Source organism: Lepeophtheirus salmonis, chromosome 3 (genome assembly GCF_016086655.4).
Source record: "Lepeophtheirus salmonis chromosome 3, UVic_Lsal_1.4, whole genome shotgun sequence".
Taxonomy (NCBI): domain Eukaryota; kingdom Metazoa; phylum Arthropoda; class Copepoda; order Siphonostomatoida; family Caligidae; genus Lepeophtheirus; species Lepeophtheirus salmonis.
In genome coordinates, this window is record NC_052133.2 from 22,511,617 (window position 1) to 22,528,660 (window position 17,044).

Below are 17,044 nucleotides of genomic sequence, written 5' to 3' on the forward strand. Positions count from 1 at the left end.
CGTGGGAGAAGGGAAATAAACATTTGCAAAAATTACTCATATGTCGATTTTCAATTCTACTCTGAGTTTAATAAAGTCTATAAGTCTGCAACAAATCCCCACGGTTACTCTGCGTCTTTTATGAGCACACAAGAATGTTTCAATCAGGTTTAGAATAAAATTGAATGCATTATAAAATGAAATTCACTACTCAGGACTGAAATAATTTTAACAACGGCGAAGAAAAAGATATGCAGATGCAGTGGTAGAAGGAATCAAAAGCATTTGATAATAATTTATTTCATTCACATAGAATTGCAATTCTTCATATTTTATGTTATCAACATGTACCTACATACTAATATCGATTAAATGAAATATTTCCTCCCAAATCAATGATTCACCTTCATGAAGTTTTTTGAGGCATGAACCAATAACTTTTGCTAAATAAAAAGTATCAAAGAAGAATCTAATATATTTTTTTACTCGCTTAACATTTTATTTTTTACAATCAAGAAAAAACTTACTCAAATATTAATGGACATTAAATATTTATTGACTTCAATTAATCAATAGGAAGATAGGAAAAAATATATTAATATTTAATGAATTTGAATAGAAGTTCACAATCTGTTGAATATCATATGAATAAACATTGCTTACATGAATACGTTTTCTCAATGCATACATTTTCATATATATATTTGTATTTAGAAACGTAATTCTTAACTATTTATACTAAAATGTGGTCGAATACAAATTATTAGAGGAATAAAAGAGGCCTAAACATGTATGTATACATGCATAAATATGTATGTGTTATATGTACAGTCATTAAGAATTATATATGTTATGAAAGTAGTTTCCACTCTGCTGATAATGTCTTAATTTATTTTATTATATATAAAATACATATATATATTTAAGCACACATCTGGTTCAACTATGAAATAGTAAATAAAATATGTTCGAATATAAATGATGTATTGGTAGTAATATATATTTTATACAACTGCATTCATAATGCAGAGAAAATATTTAGTGTGTAGCTAAATATTTGCCCTTATGGGTTATCAAATTTGTAATAACACCAAATGGCTTGATTATCTGTAATTATTTACGTTAGTTGCTCCATTCTCGTCCTTAGTTGACCTGAAGTGAGGCATTTTTGACCGTTGAATGTGGTTGCAATGACTTTATTTTTTTAAATAACAATATTACAAAGTTTGTATTTTAAACTATCGATTTGTACACACTCATCCAAAATGGATACATATTTTGTAGATTGAACATTATTTTTAAGCCTAAAATAAGGACAAGATAACCTAGTCGCTGAAGACAAGCATGGAGTGACTAAGGGAAAATATATATAATTATCAAAGGTTAACTAGGGCCAGGGAAGGAGCTGTAAATCCCATTGACAATTAGCAATGTTATTTATTCTTCATATTTAGAACCCTTTCGGTGTGGGTAACCATTTTAATAAAGCACCTCTATATTATATGAAATGTATTATGATGAATTTGAAAAAAAAAAATGTATTATTAAATATGCATGAAAAAATTTTACATGATAAGAAGTCCATCTTTTATTTTGTCAAAAAATTGATCTAATCTGTATTCACAAAGATAACTTCAACACTGTTTTGCACTAATTTTGCAAAAAAAAAAAAAATAGTTTATAGTCTTAATTGGGATTCTTCAGAGGAACACATACCTACTAAGATTTTTTTTTTTTTTTTGTATTTGAAAAACAAAAAAGTTATTGAAAATAATGTCGTCGAAAAATTAACCTTCCATTATCGAATTCATTTTTGCAAATATTTCAAAAATTATAAAATAAAATGTTCTGGAAATTGAAAATTCAATATTGTACAGTTGAGATCTGAAAATGATAGATATTTCAAAAATTATATAAATTTTTATGTGTCAAGTTTATATGCAAACCAATAATTAGACAAATCTATACAAACTTTATACTAACAATGATTCCAATATTTCATTGGAAATTCATTTTTTGTACCTGAAAAAAACGAAACGGTAATTTTCAATGATTTATTTTTATTACTAATAGTGTTTTTGATTTTGAATAAATTTAGTGAAAGTTATTAATAAAATATTTTTTAGACCCCAGTCACTTCTTAATTTAAATTTCAACCCCTTATCTAGCCTCCTTGAGTTCCGAAAAACAACTTTTGTGTTTCGGTATATAATATGGCCAACTTATATGACACCTGTCTTAGCCTAACCATGATCAAAAGAGGTACATATGTAAAATTTCAGCCTCCTAGGTTTAATTGGGTTAGCCTCCATAAAGGACACACAGACAAACTTAATTATTTAGAGACAGATTATCCGTGTCCCTAACCATCCATGATGTCCAAAAAATTAATTTTGATATTGGCATAATTTCTAGTTAGAAGCACACATTTTTTGTTTTATTTGACTGTTTATTACCTTTGAGGTAGTGATGGAACGATTAATCGGAATCAGGAATAAAATAATCGGCAGATTTTTTTGAAATTGAATTTGGTATCAAGAATATCAGGTAAAATGTTCGATTTTCCTATTCCCATTCTTATGCATTACTAGCTAGAGATTACCAGGCATTGCTTGGGATAATTAGAGAGAGGGAAATCACATTGAAAATTGCCTAATTAATTAAGAAAATTTAAAAAATATTCAGAAAATACTTCTATATATTATTAATTATAATATTAATGTTTTGATGTTGTCGAAAAAGATCCTGTTTTCATCAAAGCAAATCCATTCCCCCTTCCCCCCACCAAAAAAACAAAAAACTCTTATTTTTGGTTCTTGTAACCTAAATGAATAAAAAATAAAATATTGTGCTATGAACTTCAAATAACATACCAACATATCAAAAAATTGTCTATATGAGAAGTCCATTTTTTATTTAAATCTAAAAATTCCAAAATCGAAATTTGCGAAGAAAATTGCAAAAAGCTTTTCGAACAAATTTAGCAGAAATTAAAGTTAATAGCATTTCTTGGAATTGTAAAAGAAACACAAACCTACCAATATATTTTTTTTGTACTTGCAAAAACAAAAAAGTTATGAAAAATAATGTTGTCGAAAAAATAAGTTTCGATAACTGGTTCATTTCTGCAGATATTGCCAAAATTATATAATGAAATGTCCCATAAATTGAAAATAATTGTATGTTTATATAGAGTATGATAATGTCCAAAATGTATCGTTTTGTGGCATTTATTTTTTTTTTTAAATAGAAAAATTGACGTTTGATGAAAAAATAGAAAAAAAATTTATTATTTTAGTCTTATAATTTTATAAAATATCGTAAAAAAATCATTTATGATCATAAAATGCTCAAAAACTGAGAAGAAACAAATGGAACACAAACTGAACGTAAATCAACTTCAACTTTAGCCCTAATTTTCGGATGCAAGAGCATATTCTAAGCACTCTAGAAAAAATAATTTTGAATTTGCACCCAAAACTATATTGTACCAGCCACACCCGTTTGACTTGTAACAGCGATCGACTTACAAGTGTGCAAGTGTTCTTATTACGCTCTAAAAAGTCATTGTTTTAGGCAAAAGATATTAAATAGTCTGAACATCGTCCTCTAGAAATGAAAATATTATATATTTCAAATAACACTAGATTTTTCCACATATTTCACAATAATAATGATTTGGCAACGAATTTAATCTCAAAACACTTTATACTTTTTTGCTCAATTATACTCAAACTCCCAATCGACCCCCTTGTAGGAAATTACAGAGTAATTATGTTTCTACTAGTTCATTAACCATTAGGTTTTCATACCTCTCTGCGAAATGTTTGATACTTTTATGTATAGGGATAAACCCTACTTTCGAGGCTGATAAATTTATTTATCTCTGCAAAATATATTTCTTACTAGAATTATCCATAAGGAATTTGATTTTTTTTATGTATATTGTTGCACGTAGTAGATATATAGATACTCATTTCTGATTCAATTATTTAGACGTTTGATATAATTTGAAAAATAGAGATAAAGAGAGAAAAATACAAGAATGTATAAAATTTTGCAGTGTGAAATATGAGGGATAATTAATTTAAATGAATATAAATTATTCTTTTAAAAAAGTAAAAAGTTTTCATCCAACAGGCAGTAAGAACATTAAAGACGAATCGATATGCATGTAAATATATTGTATAAACAATATATCTACATGCATATAGTATTTATAAATGAAATTCCCAATTATACCAAGGATTTAAATTCCGTATACTGAAATATATTTTATTTGCTTATATGATGCTAAAATATGAAACTTAAAAAAAAGATAAGATAAGATTTAAATTTATTGTATATGCATAGGTAAATATTTATTTGGTTCACATACTGCTTCTACGAAAATAGTAGTTTTAAAGTGCTATATTTTCTATTTATTTATAAATTATGAGTCCATGATATATATATTTAGTATTGACTACTTGATTAAGATAGTATAGTAACCGTTGTGTCTCCTCACTTTTTTCCTATGATGTTAATAGTTGAATAAGCATTATTTTAATCATTTGTATTGGAATTATTTATACAAATTTTATTACGTTAGTTTTTGGATAATATTAAAAATGAGTAACAAATTGACAGAATAACATACTAAAGAGATAAAATATTAAAAAATCATTTTGTATAATGAACTCTTGTAAAAAATTGAAAATGGATTTGATAAATTGTAGGTATATACCTATATATGGTACGCATTAATATACTCTCATATCGATCATCATTTAATAAAGTAGCATGTTTTTGACTTTGCAGAGTAGTAGATAATAAATTATTTTTTTTGAAATTGTATTTTCTTCGCATTATCCAACAGCAAAATGTAAGAAAACATAAAAAATGAGCCTTCATAGTAAATAGTTATCAAGATACACTTTGATATTGAATGAATGACCACACACAATTCCTTATTTTTAATAATAAAATACTTTTCTTTCTGTGAAAATCCTCATAAAAAGGCAAATTGACAGATTTTACATTACTTTTTGAGAATTTGTTATATGAGTATAGAGAACTTCAATAACATCACATTTTACAGCATAAAGGGAAAACAAATATTAAGCGTTGTGTCATAATTGAAGAGTCTGAAGGTCATGGGATAACTCATGCTAAAGTGACAACTTCACGCCACATAAAAGAAGAGGAAGTGCACCGTTATATTCGTGGATGTACAGTCTCTCTTGCCCTCGTGATCAAGTCTTTGACAAGCTGAAAAATATAATCAAGTGTAGAATCCCGGAAAGTTTGAATACTTCCGAGTGGGTACCCCCCCCCCAATGGTCACTGTACTTCAGCTTAATAACAAAATTTGTATCCGTGTTGATTTTACACTAACGTTATCCCTAGTAATTAACAAGTAGTTGTATCCTCTGTCACATTCGGATGAGCTGTTCTTCGAATTAGATAGTGCATGCTATTTCCCTAAACTCGATTTTTGTCACTGCTATAAGGTTTTGATGACTTAAACAAACTATAAACACATTATTGGATTTATTAAGCTATATTATCATGCTATGGTCCAGGTAGACCAGATAGATGAATTATTGGAGGTAATTTATAATGTCAAAGTGTACATTGATTACTTACTTGTCGAATATAAGTCTGAATCATAGCACTTAGAGAAGAAACCTGACGACAGTATACAAACATATTTGTGGTGCTGATACACGTTTGAATGATGAATGTGGAATGTGTGTCTTCTCGACCCCAAAGCTAACGTACAATACACTGTTGTATTTACTTAAACTGTTAAGATATTTAAAGATGACAGGTTATGTCATGGTTATGTTCATCATACATATTGAGGCTACAGCCTTTATATTTGGTTTACAAAAGATTTAGATCTTTTTGGTCAACATTTTAAAATTAAGACAGGATACAAGCACCAATGTTTTATTCTGAATCCCAAATAGAAATCGACTCTTTTTGTATATGTCTCGCTATCCTGTTTTGCTATCAGATTAAGAATGTTTGATTATAATATCGTTCATGTAATGGGCGAAAGTAGATCTAATACAGACGCTCTCCGTCTCTTGGTCCTGTGGCTGATCCTTCAGTGACACGGTTGACACATAAATTGATCACATCTTCCAATAAATGTAAAATTTACTTGTAGAAAACTGTTCGAGAGGATGAAGATCTATATAAAGCGACAAAACCTCTAAATCTAGAAGATTTTAATTTTCAATCTTCTACATTGATTTAATGTTAGGAATAAAGCATGCTTGAATAAGCGAAATTGGTTCTCTGCGAAGGATGAAATTTTGTTTTGGGGTATACATCTGGTCTTTGATCTTACGTGATAAATAAGTTGAAAAACTCAACTTACCTTTTATTATGAAAAGATATTTTTTTGAACTATCCTTCAAACTTAAGCCTACAACTATCTAATCGTTCTTATTTTCTTTAATTGTTGATAATATTGTTTTTACGACTTTTATGTACAATTTGTGACATCTCCTGAGGGATAATCAGAATAATTGATAAATGGATAATCATTTGTTGAAGGATACAAACACAATTCTCACTAATTTTTTGTGAAAAATCATTTTATCTAGTCTTTGTGTTGATTATTATATTTATATCTCTATAACAGTTTTTTTTCTTTTTACGACACATTCAAGAACACACATCAACAAAAATAATAGATAATGCCTCAACATGACTCAAATTTATAAATATTTCGTCAATATTAAGCCTTATCAAGGCTGGGTAACATAAGCTTATATCATTATAATGATTATATATTTCTTATATTTGTCTCAAACAAATTCCCTTTTTCATTCGATCTCATTTTTAAAAAATTGCATCTATTCAATCTAAAAACGCTTAATTATGTATTTTAAAGCAGATAGGGAAAAATTTTACACTGTAGAATAAACATTGATATCTGAAAATGTTTAATATTCGTAAAATTATTTTATCGTTTGAAATTATGTTATTTTAAATTATTTCACATATTGTTAATTAAATAGCAGAAAATTGAAAAAAGGAAATATAATAAAAGGAAAGAAAAGTAAGATAACATCATACATCCATTTTTTAGCTACCTCATTGGTTATAAAAATATTTATCAATTGTCCAATAAATGAAACTTCTCAAAAACTTCAATCTTTCGGCTTTCTAATTATTTGCCATTTAAAGCAATAATAATATAAATATATAATCTCTTTAAATCTTTTTTCTAGCAAGCCAACATTTTTTTTTTCTTTGAAAACTTTCTTTAAAATTTTTCAATCTATAAAGTTTCCTATATTTCTGTTATTCTTAGTTGATAAATTATTTTTTTCTTTAATAGGAAATATTATACTTTATCAACAAAATTATTAGGAAAAAACCCATGCCTATTTCATTATTTGATCTAAAAATATACACCTACGTACATTGTACATATTTAAAAAGATGTGATGCTTTATATTTTAATACAATTTTTCTTATAGGTAAGGTTATTGAAAAGTTAATTTCTTTTGCCTCTTTATTTGACAGTCATAACTTTTTCAATCTAATGGTGCCACTTTTGCTATTAACAAAATTGCATTTCAGGTGAGTCAAAAGTTCTGAAAATAAACATAATAAAATATTTGCTATTTAACAGCTTGCAATTGATTATATATTTAACAACGTCATTTTAAAAGTTTTTCTCAGGAAATTAAATCCTAATAAAATAATGAGTTAACAACGAATTATATCATTACAGCCTTTTTACACATAGAAACTGCTGTTATGAAGATATTGAAGCCTAGAGGTTCATATTTAAAGATTTTTTTATTGGGAAGGTAAAAGGCTGGTTAAATCGGTGAACTGAGATCTGGTAGTTTATAATCAGCTAGTCAAGAAAAAATGTTGATAAATTAAAGTAAATAATACAAAACATATCACTTTGACATAAATTTAATTCGATTTAAATTGCATTGACGTCTTAATTTCTTAGTTTTCCATGTTATAAAATAAGTTAAGTTTGGTCTATTAGTTGTTTACAACAACAGTTAAGCTCAGGTATAGACAATTGTAGACGACGCCTTTTTGACTATTCGACAAATAGTTGATTTTATGAATTTCATATAAGGATCCATGTACTACTTAATAATAGTGATAGCTTGCATAGAAACTTAGAGCCATCAAAGGCAGTTTAACTCATAGAAGATATATATAACTCCTTTCTTATCACTTCTATATTCTCTTATGTTTTCAATTTTCAAATAATAGTTTGGGGAAAATCTAATTTCGTATTTTTTTCTTTATTTCAATGCTTTATAAGAGTTGTTAAAATCATCCAATTTGAGCCAAGTATACCCTGTTCTATTTGACTACTTGTTGCCAACGAGAATCTAACTTTATAATGCCCTTTTCATAGAAGCCCTTGTCCCTGTTGACCAAAAAAAAAATTGACATAAATTTTTCAAAGGCCAAATTTGTACCGCGTACAAGCGCGTTAACCAAAGATAGAAACAGGTGATAGTCACTTGGTACCAGGTCCAGGCTGTAGGTTGGGTGCATAAGGAACCTCTGCCACGTAATCAAAGATATGGTTGGGAAGGCGTTGTCTTGATGATGTCTTGTTGTCTTCTATTCACCAATGCTCGCCGCTTCTTTTCGATCGCCAACTTCAAACGGTCGAATTATTCACAATAAAGGGGAGAATTGAGCATGAAAAAAATATTACTCGAACTACTGATGTGTACATTATAAATTTTCTTGTTCATTTTCAACACGTTTTTCTCTTTCAAGGAGTAAAAATACAAAATATGGTGAATTTCTTCATTTGAGACCTCCATACTCAACGCACTATAATTCATGACTGAACCGGCCATGCACAATACTGTCTTAGTTTACGCTCACACCTTTACAACGCTTAATCGTATAATCCGATGTGACCAATAATGAACAAAATATACTTAGTAAAAAAAAAAAGGATAGGTAAATCCGAAATTACTTTCTCGCCAACCTAATATATACGAGTTATAAATTATTCCTGATCATCTAAGTCAAAGATGAGCAAGTAATTATCAAATTTCACGATATTAATTAATTATTAATTAAAAGCTCTAATTTAAATAATATGTGTTATTTGTACAATTCACATATACAGGTATCGACGTGTACTTCTAATTTTTATATATTTAGGGGAAAATAAATTCATTAACAAAAAATCTATACTGCCATAAATTATTATTTTTATAATACTGGCAATTATAGTTCCAGCGTCTCCCCCATATTAATAAACATAATTCATCTTGATACATCAAAGTAAACACTTAATATTTATATTTTTTTCGAGTTATTATCATTAGAAAGACACAAAAATATTAAAGAAAAAGTGTTAACATTGTATCTTCAGGATAATTTTAAAAAATAAAAGTGAATATACTTTAGCTGTCAAAAAGGAGAGATTGTATCCTCTTATTTTTATTTCTGTATTAAAATTATCAAAACTTTTTTTTCAGCTAGATTATCTAAAATCAGTTAAATTTACTATTGTAATAAAAGATCAATTATAAAAGTATTGTAATTACAAGATCTGTTATAGGTATAACCCGATTTTGTGCTTGGAAAGAAGAAAAACTAGGTATATTCTTACTTTTTGATACATAAAAATAGTTTTATCTTACATGGAGCAAAACAAAATAACGAATAATCTGTACTTAAGAACGCTATTACCTAAACAAACACTTGAAGTTTTTGTTAATAATATGGATTTGTTAGTGGTCTCAAACATTAATCTATGAATAATTTTTTTTTGAGCAAACGTCAGTCAGACTTTCATAATATTTGTTCAAAAATCATATAAGATAAAGATATACATTTATTACGTTCTCCTCACAGCTGTACTCCTAAAACGTAAAAAGCTTATAGGATTTTTATGTCGCAATTAATTTGTCTAATTATTTTAATGAAAGGTGATTTAGTTAACACGAATTAATTCTTATTAAACTGTGAACATCCTTAATATTAGTATTAAATGAAGAATAGTCCAACTGTTTGAGATAATGATATCATTAGCTAACTATCAATTAATATAGAGCCCCTCTTCTTTTTTTTTAGAAATGAGGTTGAGAAGTTAATTTAATATTACTAAGTTTCGTCTAATGAATAAATTAAAATTATGGTCACTATTTCATCTTTCATAACATAGATACACGCTAAGGTATGATTAATTTTCTAAAAAATATAATAATATATTCAAAATTAAATTTAATTGGTCATGAGGAAAAATTATTCAATAATTTAATGTATTTAGTTTACCTTGAGCATCATATTAATCAAGATAGTTTACCGAAGAGTACAAGAGAAAAGATGTAGTATGACAGCAAAACATCGTAAACAAAGTTTGTTCTAGCTAATCAAAATAAAATAGAGACAAAGAAATTCCAATTAGTTCAATTTCAAAAGAACATGATGAAGAAGAAAAAAGTATCGGCTCGATATAACCGTGACACATCTTAATACGCCACTAGGTCATTCATTATCTCCAACTCTATTTAATAGTAGAAATACAAATTAACAAGAAATAATTTGAATCCAGATACTATACATGTTCAGAACATCTATATTAATAAAGCAAAATTTGTCTTTCCGTCTATATGAATACATGAAAACCAATCACCGGATGTTGTATATATTGTGCATCATGATATATCTGTATTATATAGACATATTTTGATCTAAGAAACAACAATTGCAGTCTCCTTTATATAACATTAAATGTGTATGCAAGGTACACTATATATAGTGCTCCCTGATGTAACTCATTTATATATTTGATATAAGAAATAGCAATCTAGTCGTATTAATGAAATATTGCAAGTGTGTACATGTATAACAAGAACACTCTTTGTGTTTAATTTTGGTCTGTTATGTATGTATAGCATAGGCGTCAGGAAAAATGCACAGGAAAAAATGTCAAGTAAAAAAAAAAATTGACAAAATGAAAATATGGCAGGATTATTTTAAACTGATATTATACCCATCAACAATAGAATATATATTATGATGAAAGTAATGATGAAATAAACAAACACGACAGCGATTCGAATGGAAGAAATATTAATCACTTAAATATCCGTTATCAATTTTAATATCATTAGACATTATATAATATTCTTGACACTTAGATTAACGATCAAGCATTAGCATAATATGTTGAGAAAAATAAGGCACCTGAAATTTACAAGGGTCTGAAACATTGTCATGGAGTTGCCCCCAACCATATGTACAGCAATTAGATAATTGAATGAGTGTCGAATAAAACTTTTGAGTATTTTCTGTCGTCATTAAATATGTATTTACATTTATTCTATAAATAAATTAATTGATGAAATTAAACATTGACGAAGGAATCTACGTTAATATTTGTTTAACAAGTTAATTAAGTTAAAGCCAGATTCTCTTTCTAAATTGAAATGATTGATTATATAGAGTGGTAGTATTAATTTTCTTTGATAAATATCACGGAAGACCATTATTATAAACTTAGTTACGTATTCAAATGTCATTTTATCATAACAGAAAAATACAGATAAAAATTCGTTGAAAAAGCCTATAAGTTACTTTTTATGGTACTCATAACTTGGTTTGATATCCCTTGGAAGTATTAATTCACAGTCCCAAATATACAAATTCGAGGATTCGATTCCTTTGAGTAACTATGTAATGCAGCTTGTTTCGTTCTCTTTGGACAAGAAAGAAGGTTTATGAAGAAATAAAGACCATCGTTCTATTGCAATTTCTGATTGCCCCAAATGTATTAAGCTGTACAGTTTTCCTCACACTCTCCAACGACCTTTGACTGCCTCTCCACATCTTCTCTGGTTTGTCCTGTCACAGCCAACCGCCTCTTCTTCTTACACATCCTGGATCATAACAAATGGAAATTACTGATCTTCCCTAATATTATGCTAATGCTTGTTCGTCAATCCATGAGTCTCGTCCAATATTAATAATCCATCATGTGTAATGATATTATAATTAATAACGTAGAATAAGGTGTTAAGCACTTCTTCCATTCAAACTGCTCTCGTGTTTGTTTATTTTTACGTTATTTTAGTATATATTATATAGGTTATAGGTATTCTGTCAGTTTAAAAGAGTATTGCCATGTTTTTCTACTTAGTCACTTTTCCTTTTTTTTTTACATTGTCATATTTTATTTGACATTTTCATTTTCCATTTGTTTCTGATATCATATATAATTCATGTGCATTCTCATGTTAAGATTTGAATTAAATATAAACGCTGGTATGTTGAAATGAATTTTGTTTGTTTTTATAAGTGAGTGCTCTTAAAACTAAAGTACTCATCAGTCATCCAAACATATTTTTTTCCCCTCAAAAACTAATTACTATCTTTGAGGACAAAACAAGTCATAAGTATTGAGTAGTTATATGTGAGTGTGCTCATGAAAAAAGGAGAGTAAAACTGAGGATTTCTTGGGGAGTTATCTTATATATTATTAAGACAAAATATGTATTTTACCTGATCCCTAATAACTTAGGGGAATGCTGGGAACTTCCTATAGTTAATGAATAGGAAAAGGAGTAGACAAATCAACATCTGACAAAAAACTTTTTTAATGTTTTTGGAATACAATTGTCTGACAATTTTAATGCACTATTCAATCAAAAAATAAGTTGTCAAATAAGTTACATAGTTTGTATAATGTACACAATATATTGTACGATAAATTCAACTCATTTCAATACTAATGTGATTCACAAATAAAAAAATGAATAAACGACCTCTTTTGGTTTTATCTTTGTGAACCTTTTATCAGCTCATAAAATAAGAAATCCTTTTATTTACCACTGCTATTAACTTATTTTGTTGTTTCTAATCCAATGAAAAAGTGTACAAATATAATGTACATACTACCTATAAACCCGATATAAGGAACTTGAGTTATTTGATAGTATATTAGTTATATCAATAATAGCTTAACGTATTCATTGGTTATATATATACTAGTTTTATCTTTGTTCGTAGGTCCTACAATATTATATCTCTAGAAATAGAGTTCGGATAACACCCTTTGCATTTAAATTTTGATAATGCAATTTAATATGTACATATGCTTATACTTATATATGGATAGAGAAAGGAGGAATATTTACTAGTACCGACTGAACTAGAGTAATTTTTTGTTAGCAATTCTCGAATTTCAGCATCTTAAAATAAAATTATAATAAATAAATAAATATATTTAGGATATCATTTCTATTCTTTTTCCTTAATTTACACAAGGGGTGCATCATGGAACAAAAAAATGGTCTTGTTGGCTCATAAATAATAGAGGCTTAAATTTTGTGACGCAAAAATTCAGGGTGCACTATTACAGTTTAAGAAACTCTGGTAATAATAAAAATCTAAGGTAATTCCATAGAGATATATATTATAGACATAATATATGTACAAAATTGATTAATCTGTTTAAATACGTTTCTAGGAAAATTGTCAATCATTTACTTAAAATTTCAGATTTTGATTATTTTTCAAAAGATAAATATCGATTAATTAGTTTCAAAGGGATCCAATATTCATATTTACTTTTAGTTAATTTAAAATGCAAAAAAAAGGAGAAAAATGTGGGGTTTTTATAGATAACTGCTCAAACTTCAAAGTAGTTTTGATGCATACTTTTCTTAAATAGTCTTACATTTTAAACACTTGTTTTACTTATTTCAAAAATATAAATTTTCCTGGTATTAGTTTTACTTTAGTGTATCAAGACTATAGGGACTGTTATGGCAACCTCTATCCAATCAATTTGAAATAACTTACAGGATCTATAATTTGTCCACCCCTCCTGTAGTTATTAGTCTTTCAGTACAGACTAAAGATATATGAAAAGTTATAAATTAAATCTCTCTAAGTATTACTTTTATTTGTCATAAAACTGTGTAATTAATTTCTTTGTCCCTATCATGCGTCTCTTTTATAGTAGGAGGAAAATAATTTACAACATGTGCAATACTAAAAATCATTTTATTAGCTTTATCGATTTTGTTATCTAAGTAATTCAATATTTCAAAAAAAAATCATTTGTATGCCACCAAATTTCATGATGATCTACTTCATATTGGACATCAAACACATGTTGAAAAATATTTGATGTTGGCTAATCATCAATTTCAAAGTGGAGTACAATTAAGATAAATGAAAGTCTTCAACTTCATCAAAAATAGATCCATCTGCTCTTCTATTTTAAGGGCCGATTTACATGGACGCTTGTCGAGTTATTCTAAAAACAGCTAGGAATTTATACACAGAAACTAACGCACATTTAAGTATGCGTAAAGCTGGATTGAAGGGACCATTCCTTTAAAGGCGATGTTGCAGAATCCTTAGTAAGACTATGAAATGTCTATAGCTTTGTTATTTTTTTGGAACAGGATCTTGATTGGTTAAAATTTTTGTTGTTGTTTACGAATGGTTCTTTAGGAATTGTGTACGTTTTTTCACCTTTGTTTAACTGTAGTTACATTAAATTTAATCTAATGAAAGTAATAATTTTGCTTGTAAAACAAGTATCTAAGGATATCTAAAAGATAGTCTGATTACATTTTATACAAAAAACTTGAGCTACATTAGATAACAATTAAATGAAGAAGAGGAACTCTCTTACAAGTGTATTCATAATGTTGTAAATATGTTTATGTCATTGCTTTCTACGAGAAGTTGTGAATGTAGTGTCTTCAATACACTCAACTAATCACTCACTTTTAATCACAATTAAATATATTTAATAATAATAACCTCTTCACTTGTTCAGTACAAAAACACAACTCCTTTATTATTAGCAGTACATGTATAAATTCATAATAAAAAGGATTAAGAAACAGATCATCACAAACTGGTAAACTCCAGAAAGTTATAGTATAAAATAATAATAATTAATAGTGATTAGACCCACCACATACTCCCCCCCCCCTTAATTAATTTTGGCTTTAAATTATAGACTGATATTGACTTTAGTTTCCCATTGATTTCTACAGCAAAATGTTTTAGTAATTTTCTTATTACTTTAATACATATACATGGGTAGATTCTTTTGTAAATCGAATTAGGTAATGAGTCATTCATTTTGTTGTTGTGTTGAGTTTTAATTTTTTATTTAATTATTTATCACGGGACAAAACTGTCCCAGATGACCGAATTTCTCCCCCGAATTCCATTTCTGCTGGTGAAGACTTTTCTCCAGATTTAATGGTTGTCCTCAAGTCAAATAATATGCGGGGTAATACTTCTACCGCATTGACACTAAACTCGAATATTTTGTAACGAATTGCTTCCTTTAAAGTTCGATGCTATCTTTCAATAAGAACATTGCCTACAGGATGGTAGGGACTTGTTTTTAGGTTTTCGATGTTGAAGTTCTTCATTAATTTTTTCCATATTAAGGAGCCACCTTGATCTGGCGTTATATACTTAGAATATCCAAATTTTGCAAACCAATCAGTATTTAATTGCTTTAATATGTTTTCAGTATTATCACTGGACATAGAATATACATACTTCAACCCATTTGGTATCCCCATCAATTTGTGCAAGAACTGCTCCAATTCACCTGAAGCATCGACACATATCCTCAATTCCCCACCAGGAATATAATTAGTAAATGTTATGACCTTATCCATACCTAGTTTAAACTTTTTTAAAGCTCGATCTAATACTGGAGACCATGAAATCGTAGTATTCTTTTTTTTAATTCTGTATAACTCTATGGAATGGGCTTAATAGTTCCCCAAGACAAGGAATAAATCGCCTATAATCATTAGCCATACCAATCAATTTGTTGAAATTTTTCACAGTCTGTGGTCTAGTAAACTGTTTCAACTCAGCCATTTTTCTATCCATTGGCCTAACACCTTTTCCTTCTTTGAGAACAAAAGAATGTCATCAACATAAGCAAAGCAAGCATTAATACTTCCTAACACGATGGTAACCAACCATTGAAACGAGCTTGTGGCATTTTTAGACCAAAAGGCATCCTCAAATATTGATAAAATCCACATGGAGTTGATATGGCTGTCTTCTCTTTGTCAATTGTTAACATAAGAATTCCATGATATGCTTTAATCAAATCCAACTTGCTAAAAAAAACACGATTTGCTCATTCTTTCATTAAAGCCTTGGATTAATGACATTGGATATTTATCAGCCTTCGTTACATTATTCAAAAGTCTGTAATCTCCAACCAATCGCCAGTGCCCATACTGTTTTCTTAATAGATGTATTGGAGATGACCAACAAGATTTGGAGTGTTCAATAATACCCTCCTTTAATAATATCATTCTGGATTACCTTCATCTTTTTGGGAGTGAATTTTCGTTGTCTGGAAACAACGGACATTCCCGTAGTTTCTATTCTATGATATAATCCGTGAAGACAATCTCCACTGAAGGAGTTTCTATTCGCTAATGAGTATCTTTTTTATAATTTCTTGTACTTTAACACAAGGTGTATTAAATTCTATAACGTTAACTGAGCTACTATCTCTCAGAAATATTTTATTAGCTACATCGACCAAGATATTGAATTTATTTCAGAAGCCGAATCCTTTCACACCAAAACTCATGTCAGATACAATAAATGACCAATTGGTTGTCATCACTCTGGGCAACTCTATCTTCTTATTGGAAGTTCCAAAACTATTTAAGGTCTGATTATTTGCAGCTAACAATTTAACTCCCGATTTATCAATACAAAATGATTAAGAATATGGAATTAAAGAGCGTTTAGCTCCTGTATCTATCAAAAATAGGATTGACCTTCTACATTGAGTAATAGGATCAGTAATATTGGACCTTATTTTTAAAAAGATTTGTACTATTTATATACGATTGATAAATACCTTTATTTACATATTGCCTAAAGGACCCTTTCTTGGGTTTTGACAATAATATTGATTAAACATATATTTATGAATTTGCGTCTGGTTTAACCGACGGTTAATTAGTTTTTTGAATTTTTAGATAATAGTGAAAAACAAATATCAGGACTACGAAATGATTTTATTCTAAATTTCATG

At 28.3% G+C, this 17,044-nt stretch overlaps 1 protein-coding gene and 1 long non-coding RNA gene across 2 annotated transcripts in view; one reads left to right on the forward strand and one right to left on the reverse strand.

Moving 5' to 3' along the window:
* The window catches only part of LOC139904946 (uncharacterized), a 174,281-nt gene that overhangs the window by 100,116 nt on the left and 57,121 nt on the right, over positions 1-17,044 (forward strand). The gene's annotated exons all lie outside the window — the stretch shown is intronic.
* LOC139904947 (uncharacterized) lies at positions 11,292-14,874 on the reverse strand. Its single transcript, XR_011779297.1, has 2 exons — positions 14,639-14,874; positions 11,292-14,554 (listed from the first exon to the last, which is right to left on the reverse strand). It is a non-coding gene; the product is annotated as an uncharacterized lncRNA (long non-coding RNA).